Source organism: Sciurus carolinensis, unplaced genomic scaffold, assembly GCF_902686445.1.
Source record: "Sciurus carolinensis unplaced genomic scaffold, mSciCar1.2, whole genome shotgun sequence".
Lineage (NCBI taxonomy): Eukaryota > Metazoa > Chordata > Mammalia > Rodentia > Sciuridae > Sciurus > Sciurus carolinensis.
In genome coordinates this window covers 556,525-566,049 of record NW_025920211.1, presented here as the reverse complement: position 1 = coordinate 566,049, position 9,525 = coordinate 556,525, and positions in this window count along the sequence as shown.

Genomic DNA, 9,525 nt, shown 5'->3' with positions numbered 1-9,525 from the left:
CGAGGTGGCTTGAAGGGTCGATTCAGCTCATTCTGTGTATCACTGCATTTCCAATCTCACTCCGTTAACCATAAATAATCCTATCATTTATTAACATTTCCTAATCTAGTCAAGGAGAATCCTGCAGTGTGGAGCAGTGGATCATGAATAAATGGTTCATTGAAAAGCAACACTTGTTGCCAAGTAGTTGTACATTAGGGTGTGATAATTACCCACTTTAATCTTTTTAAACAGGTTCCTCTAAAAAACTCCAAGACGAATGTTTTATATAACAACTTTGACCTCCAACACACAACACAATTAGTTTGCACCCTGACAAAGGGAGGCCTTGATTAGGAATCTGCACTCCCTGCATAGGTGCTGGGGTGGGAGCCGCGCAGCCTCACACCACTCCCGCTTATGTCCATCTGGAGTATGGATCAGGCTGAGCAGAAGATAATGAGCAAGGACTGATGCTATTACCCAGGAAGGTGCCACGTGACCCCACTCACCATCCTGAGTGGCGCCTCTGCAGAGTGCTGTCCCCGCACCCTCATTCCACTGACTCTCTCAGTTGACATTCCGAACCAGGAATGTTGGGTGTCAGCAGGGCCCCTGCTGGGCACATGCCACACCAGGACCAACTCCAGCTTCCAGGGGAGGCCAGAGAGCCATTGTAGCACGGGGGGCCACCGTCCCAGACCCAGTGCTATCACAGCAAGGGGGAGCCACCATCCCAGACCCAGTGCACTGAACGAGGGGGCACAACAGCCTCCCGGAGCCCAGTGGAAACCAGAGCAGCACTGCCCCCTGTGGGCAGGGCCTGAGCCCCTGCTGTTCCATCAGGTTTGCTGTGGTGCTGGCACCACGTGCTAGAGAGGCCACTGTCCACTCACAGCCACAGATGCAGGGAACATGTGGGGTGACCGCCTCCCACCCAAGGACGAGGCCCCTCCTGATGGGCATCCCTCCCAGCCCTTACCCAGCTTTCTCTCTGTCCTTGCCAAGTGCTCTGGACAGTTACCCTCCTCACTCTGAGGACCTGGCATGGGCTGGGGATGCACATGGGCAGGGACCCACCCACCTTGCGCAGCACCCATGTGCACTTGTTTCCAAAACCCTCCACCAAGGCTGGCATACCAAGTGAGGTCAAGCAGGGAAGGTCAGGGCTCTGGACCCCATCGCTGCCTAGAGACTGAAGTTCCCCAAGAGGGATGGCACTCAGAAGAGAGAAGAGGCAGCTCACGAGGCTAGAGAGCCAGACAGGTGCTCTGTTCATAGCCCCCTGAAATGACGGTCTCTAGTGTCAGAATGCACGCCACATTTTAACACACCTAGGGCATGTACTGCCCGAGTTCCAACTCCCTTTCGAAGGGAGCAGAAACCTGGTTCTGTGGAGCACCAGGTCCTTTTGTCCAGGACCAACCCTGAGCTCTCTCGTGGGGAGGACTGAATTGCTGTGCTTGCGACAGAATCTGGGATTAAGGGCCCCAGGAGGAAGGTCCCAGGGGGAAGAAGACACAGGAGCCTGGGAATTAAGGGCAGAGTGAGGGCCATGGCACCCATGGCTGGGTGCCTAGGGGTCTCCCACCAGCCAGCCCCATAGTACAGCCCTCCACCATGACCTCATGGCCTTCTCTGCTAGGAAGGGATCCAGTTGTTTGGTTGGTTGTCTGGAAGTCACAAGGGTCTTGAGTCCCACATCTGGGTCAACATGGACTGGAATAAGGTTGGCAGATGAGGAGAATCCCTAAACTGCTGGGGCTCAGAGACGCAGCACGGGGGCCTGCCAGACAGGAGTCGGGAGGCTCCTGCCAGGACAGTGCAGGGCAGGGGCCACAGAGTCCCACCTTGACCTCTGGGGCCAAAGTGGTTATCCATGTTGAGGCGCAAGCCCCTCCCTGAAGCCCCCAAAACCTGATGTTAAAGAAACAAAGGCCATGCTCAGGGAGGAGGGACCCAGAGGTCAGAAGAGTCCTGTTCCAAGAGGCGCAGGCACATGGCCTGGGTCCACGGGCCTTGGATGTGCCTTTATTTGGAAGAGTTGCCCTTAGAAAACACTCTCAGTTCAAAGATGGTCACTATAGGGCAGCCGTAAACTGAGAGCCCAGAGTGAGACTGAGACACGAGCATCCATGACGAGTGGGGCTGCCGCTCCAGGTGGAGTGTGTACCATGCAGTGAAGTGCTGTGGACAGAGCTGCAGGGACCAGGAAAATGCTCATTCTCACCTACCAGGGGAAAACCAGGCCCTCAACCCTGGGAACTGTCATCGCAGGAGGAGAAGAGCACTGGCAACCGTGGTGACCTCCAAAGGCCCGGGCTCCACTTCTTCAGGTCTTCAAAACACCACAGAACTCATTCAATACAGGAAGTCAGTTTATTGCCAAAAGGGATCATGTGAATTTAAAAGTGAAGACCCATAACTGACAGTCATCCTACACGTTTTCACCCGTAATCTCTGCAAGTCTGCGTGAAGTACAGCAGAGTGGCCGGGTCAGCTCACCAGTGCAGACTTCAATGAGAACTAGCAGCAGAAAGAAACCTGGAACCACTGCCCAGTATGCCAGGGTTCCACAACTGTGACCCGACACTATCTGGAAAGCAAATCAAGTACAAGTCTGAATGTCTGTCGGGGGCCACTGGTTTCTCAAAACACCACGCCCCAGCCTCGTGGTGGGAGCCACAAAGCTGCAGCTGCCAGGTCCTGCAGGTGCACATGGCGTGCACGTCTGTGCACAGAGTTCTGCTAGTGTGTGCGCGTGAACATGGACATGCCTGTGTTTGTACACATACCTTCCACATAACCCCAGAATCCAAGCTTTGCTTTTACATTTGTGATTCTGATGGTCTGGATGATAGCATTACTGAATGACTGAATAAAAAATATCAAAAGTCAGGGCTGAGAGTGACTGAGGTGGAGCAACTGCCCTGGGGTCAATCCCCAGCACCACAAAAAAATGTTATAGAAAGTTTCACATACATGTATTTATGTAGTTTTTACATGCAGCTTTTATAGGCAGTTTATTTATAGCCTATGTATATATAGCTTATAGACATAGTTTATAAATTATTTGACTATAAGCTATATGTATATGTCAGTTCTATATTTTACAGTCTACTTTTCTCAACTTTGAACTAATTTTTATGCATACCTGCTTAGAAAGTAGGCTCCCCATGGCCTGGGAGCTTGACCTACTGTCATGGCTGCAGTGGCCACTTTCACTACTGAACAGGTGGCTCCCTTGGCTGCAAGAGGCCTGACAGGAGGGTTTGGAGGAGCCCCCTGCTGGGGCCTTCTGGAAACTTTCTCCAACATTGTTACTTCTGACTGAATTGCGGAGTGGAAACCCCAGTCTAAAGGAACATTTAGAGAAAGTGTAAAAACAAGGAAACAGAAGAACTTGTGGTGGAATTAACATCTTTTTAGCCTCCAGGAAGACTCCCTGAAACACCACCACATCATCAGTAGCTTTCTTCTGTACCCCTCAGGGGATCTGTAATCATGTCATCATCCACATTTAATTGTTTCCTCTGAAGACTATTATCTCATTTCTTCATGATTGTCTTATTCTTGCTGTTTATGTTTTTTCCTATTCATAATGTCATAATTTTCAGACTGAAATATTGAGCTTAGAAAATATTAGTTTTGTTATAATTGATATATGTATATGATTTAATTTTTATTTTAACTTCTCAAGAATATCAGAATGTAATCAAAAGATGTCTCGTGTCCTAACTACAGAGCCTCCTTTCTGAGTGCTTTAAAATATATTGCCACGGGCACTCAGAGCTGCAATTCCCTTATGGCAAATGAATACAAACACTGTTTTTTGTTTGTTTTTGTTTTTTTTTTTTTTGCAGAGTATGGTGACAACTACTGTGATAAATATTTTCAAATAAATCTGTGGGAAAAGATTAGCATGAACCTTACAAACACTAGTTTCTTAAACACACAAAAGAAGTAAAGCCCACTGTGTCTACCCAGAAGAGAAGCCTAAATGGGAAGAGTCATTCAAAGTTGTAATGTGAATATTTTATGGCGTGGATCTGAGATTCAGAAGGACTAAAGCCCAAAGCTTGGTCTTGTGCAGACACAGAATCTGGTGTGGACTGCCTGCTGGGCACAGGCTTGGCTCACAGAGGCACTTCTCCCTGGGTCCCCAGTATCGTCACAGGTGATGGCCAAGGAACTTATGAGACAGACGCAGTCTCACACTTACAGACACCCCAGGAGGGACGTCATGTGGGCTAGTAAGCACACTTCCTTCAAAGAGCAGGTCCTGCAGGTGATCCTCCTGGGCAGGGCTGTGCAGTGTGTGCATCAGCACCCCCACCATGCGGAGGGCAGACTCCTGCCCGATGCTACTGAATGCAGAGCTGGGGGAAGAGTAGCGGCCTACCCTGATGCAGGGCAGCTCCTATGAACCAAACCCTGGATCCTGGTCAGGTGTGGTCAACATAGAAAGCCACAGGTTCTGAGGATTCACAAGCCCTTTAATAATCCACTGATAAATCCTTTATTTAATAAGCACCTTTGGTGTGCATGTGTGTGAGTTTATGAAATCAGTTTTCATTGTCGCTGGTATAATGATGGGCTCAGAAAATTCCTGGAAATGCAGTCAAGGGTCCTGGCAAACTGCTCTGAGCCCCCAGCACCACTGATAAGCGCTGCACCTGAGCAGGCCCAGCTAGCAGGCCCCACGTCCTCTGGAAAGTCACCGAACAGAAAGACAGAGGCTAAAACAAACTGAGTGAGCGGCAAGTAGGAACTTGGACAGCCTCAGAAGAAACTTAGAAAATTACAGTATTCAATCACTACTGACACTGGAAAGGAAGAGGAGGTACTGTATCCTAGCAACCAGAAAACCCAAAGTCAGACTGGAAGAAGGGAAGAGGAGTTCTGAGGAATTGAACCTAACAACTGAAACCAAAATTGTAATGGGAGATAAGAATAGTGAAATCATAACAAAACCAGCAGAAAAATAAAAGGAAAAGCAAAGGATCTACAAGAAGACAGAGTGTTTGATGAATCAAGTTCCAGAAAGACTGACTGCAGAAGACAGAGGAGGATGTCCTGGAGGACAGAGCACAGGCACATCAGCCTGTCCACGGGATAACAGACTGACACCATGTACAAACACTATGTGCAGGAGGACCAAGATCATGAAGCTCAGTGCACTTGGAGCAAAAGAAAATGCTTCCAAAGCTTCCAGAGGAGAAGGGAAAAGGAGAGTCAGTCACACAGGCTGCAGGCTCAGAAGCACCATGTCTCTCAGCACACAGCCTGAGCAGTAGGACCAAGCCCTCTCTTCTACAAGAAAAGTGATGCCCAGTTCACTGGTCTATCCCCAGCCAAACCACAAGTGAAGTATGAAAGTAGATTAGATGACAATTTAAACTTTCATCTTTCACACACACTTTCCTTGAGAAGTTAGCAGAAGATCTAATCACCATGAGGAAGACAGAACCTGAGTGTGTGACATGGGGTCCTGGAAATAGGATCCAGCTCAGTGGCTGGTGGACCCATCCCAGGATAACCAGGATGGCAAGAACAGAATCCAGTGACTCCAGCCCAGGAGGATGAGGAGCGTGGTCAAGAAAGGATCAAAGTGAGAATTCAATATTTCATGTTTAAATTGCAAGAATTGAACAATGGTTTCACAGGAAGTATATAGGAAATTAAGCAAATGGAATAATAAGTTATTGTGAACTCCAGGGAAAACAAAATGTTGTGTAAGAAAGAAAGACAATATCATTGTACAATTCAGCCCTGAACAGTAGGTAGATAGACAAATAAATATAAATACTATTTATTGATGTAATCAGAGCAGTTGGGGGACACAAATCCTGGGAGGTGTGTCACAGAGGTGCAGACAACATAACCTTCCTCAGTAACTGTCATCTACCCATCTGACCTTTCAATAAGTACCAAAAAGTCTAAAGACCAAGGGAGAGTGATGTGAACACGGTATTCAGAGATGTGGCACCAACACCACAGCTAGAGGGACAACAGGTGGCCCCTCCAGGTGGTGGCATCTCAGGTGAGCAAGAAGGCCCGTGCCACCCAGACTTGGCACACACAACCCAGCAGCTACAGACACGGACAGCAAACCATGGCGCTGGCATCCAACTCAGGCTGGTCAACCAGGTGTGAGCTAGCCACAGTCACATCGCCACCCCTTTCTCCCTGAGTGACCACAGGTGATGGCTTCCAGAGACATCTGCAGCCTCAGACCTGTCACCTTGATGGGATCTTGAGTGTCCAGTGGTCTCACCAGAGTCAGAGTGGAGGACCTCCTCTGCAGGAATGTGTGTTCTGCAGATGTGGGGCACCTTGATAGCCCTGTGAAGGGATCTTAGAGAAGGGCAGGGGCTTCTGACAGCATCCCTAACCAGCTGAGGACTTCTCTTCCAGAGACCCGCATTCACAGTCGCTGTTCAAACCCAGCACCCATCCGGGATGCCCATCTGCACCGACCTAGGTGAGGAGTCACAGAACAAGCTTGCACCTTTCCACAGAAGAAAGCGAACACTCCCTGCTGATTCCAAAGACCCGTGTGCTGGGAGCCACTGGTGATGTTGGACAGCATCAAAAGAAGGTAATAAAATTAAAATCTACAAGTGAGAAGTTTGCAGCAAAGGGAAAGGAATCCCAGTGGAGCTGGCCTCCTAGGCAGTGCTTCAAGAGACCTGCAAAATCAAAACACCCACCTCTGCATGGATCCGCAGGAGCCCAGCCCAGCCGCAGTCTCTGCTCCACAGTGACATTTCCAGTGTGTGGTTGTCACTGCAACATGTCATCACGTATTAATGCAGGTCTTATGATGCAGGGTCTGGACACGGGGTGCAGCCTGCCCTGCGCCCCCACAGACACATCAGGAGGTGTGGAGAGCTGCCTTCATGCTCTGCAGGGTATTGGACATTGAGAGGCCCAAGGCTGGCTTGCTGAGTGACCCTGGCCAAGCCATTCATCCTCTGTCTCAGTTCCACCTTAGGAGACAGCAGCAATCCATGGAGGAAGACCAGGACAGCTGCACCTGGCAGACACCTAACAAGTAAGACTTGACATGAGAGGGCGCTGTGGGAGTTGGGTGCTAGCCTTCCTCCCTGAGGTGGCTACACTGTGGGCAGGAGGGGGCTGGGTGCAGGATGGCCCTGCCTCGTGTAGACAGGAGGGCCACCTCTGGGCAGTGTGTCCTTTCTGAGATTTGGGTGAGAAAACAGCATCCCCAGACAGGTGATGGTCACACAAACTGTCCACCAAATCCTGTGCATGGAGAAGGAAGTCATCCCCTGGAGAACCATGGCTTCCACACGAGTTTGTGGAATGAGAGGGAACCTAATGCATGAGCAGCAAAGGGACTGTTCCTGATGCCATAATGAAGACAAGAGAAGAGCAAGAGCAATCCTTTATGGCAAACTTTTGCTGAGACTGGCACAGGAAGGTGTGGCAGCCTTCTCTCCTCAGTGGCCGTGGCCCTGGTAGAGTCAACGAGTATCCAACCGTGACCATGGCTGGTGAAGAGAAGCCATCTGAGGAGACGGCGAACTTCTGTGGAGCGCTCTTGGTGCCACGGTTAATGCCAGGCCCACTGACGTTAGTGACATTCCCATTTTAGTGTGATTATATTTGCCCCTTGCACAATGTGATTCTTCTCTAGGCACATGAGGAGGTCCAAAACCAATCCCCAGCAGACTGCAGGTGAGGGCAGAGGTAGACACAGATAGCCAGCTGACCGGGCAAGAGTCCATTGACCCCACATTCAACATTATTGTTCATAGTTGGTATAAGTTATTTGATCTCCTCTAGTCCCTAAAATAAACATACTCTTAGTTCCAAAATGCACTCTGAATAATGGAATCATCATTGTTTTCAAAGTGTATACCGATGGCAGTTAATTTAAAGATCAACTTGAACCAAATTAAAAGAGTCTTTGCACACAGCCCTGGAGTGTCTATGCCTACAGCAGGAGTTTCACTCAGAGGAGACCAGGCGACGCTCTCCAAATGCATCCTCACCTCCTGGGGCCAGTCACGCTTTCACAGCTGTGTCCAGGCTTCCTACCTGGAGGGAAAGGCTGAGACCTTCTGCTCATGTGGCAGAGCAGAAGGAGAGGCTCCATGCACAACACAGGGCAGCTCAGGGGCGGCCGGCAGATCAAGCCCACAACGTGCCTGATGCAGTGGCTGCCACTCTGCAGAGACGCAGCATGCAGACAGGACTCCATCTGGCATGGTCACCTACTCCTGCTGTACTGACAGGTTCCCGGCAACCCTTAAGCCAGGAGCGGCGGGTTACAAAGGACCCAGGAGGGGCACTTTGCAGAAGGACCTCAGCACATGTGGAGTGGCCTGATCATTTCTAAATGAAAGAATCATCAACTAATGCAAAAGACAGGGGAAAATCTTTAAATGAAGGTGAACGAATGTTCACTGGCATGAGTCACATTGCTACAAATCCAGAATGACCCAGACCTGGGGCCAACTCGCATCTCCTCTTTGTGCACCTGACCACTGTCTGCTTCCAGCCATGACTAATTCAAGGCACTGACACTTGTCACAGCAGAACGACCCCAGCAGGCCAAGCCAGGCTGGCCTTCCACCTCACACTTCACACCCACCCTATCAGGGCCTCCAAGGCATATCCTGCCCAGCAGGGCCTGTCCCTGATCCCAGTGTGATCTATGAATGCCCCTACCTTGAGAAGGTCAGCAGGAACTCGTGTGCTGCCCCACCCATGGGAGCGCAGGACACAGAGAAACCGTAGGTGGTGTGGACTCCTGGCTGCTTCCATCATCTCCTCTAAGCCTCTGCCTCCTGGCTCCCTCTCTTGCTCCCTGTCCCCTCTTCCTCACACGACCTGCTGGTTGCAGAGCTCCACCATGTGTCCTCGCCCCTGCTCACCCACCAGTTGTTTCATCCCCAGGATCCCTTCCAGGACTGTCTCCCTGGTTCCAGCCACAGCCTCTCAGATCCTCCATGTTTGCCACCATCTCTGGAGCAATTTCACCAGACAGAATTTCATCACCCTTCCTTGGTGGAAACAGCATGGCATCCCTCCTGCCCAACAGCCGAGCTGCGTCCCGTCCAACTTTTCTGCCCTTTATCCCGGGCGTCACCTGCCTGTGGTGCACAGCCTGTTTCTTCATACTTAGAAATTGGCAGTGTCCTTGCACCTGATTTGCGTGGCCTGCCCCTCACCTGGAAAAAATACCCACACCAGGATCCTCAGGCCCCATGGAGGCTGAGCCTGGGAGGCCCATGGCCCACATCCTCCTGCCCATGACCCCAGTTCTGCGGAGGCAGCACCTCCACCCTCCTGGCATTAGCCACAAACACACCCTGTCTCAGGAAGACCAAGAGCCAATGCTGCTGCCTTGGTGACACCCTGGTGCCCAGGACACTGAGGGCTCTACTCACATGGGTGCTGCGGTTGAGGCTCAGGCCTAAATCTGATGTGGAGTACCCAGGTATACCCAGGCTCCTGTCAAAATGAATCCCTGCCTCCTCGGTACCTCCAGAGGCAGGTAGGGGCCATGCCCTG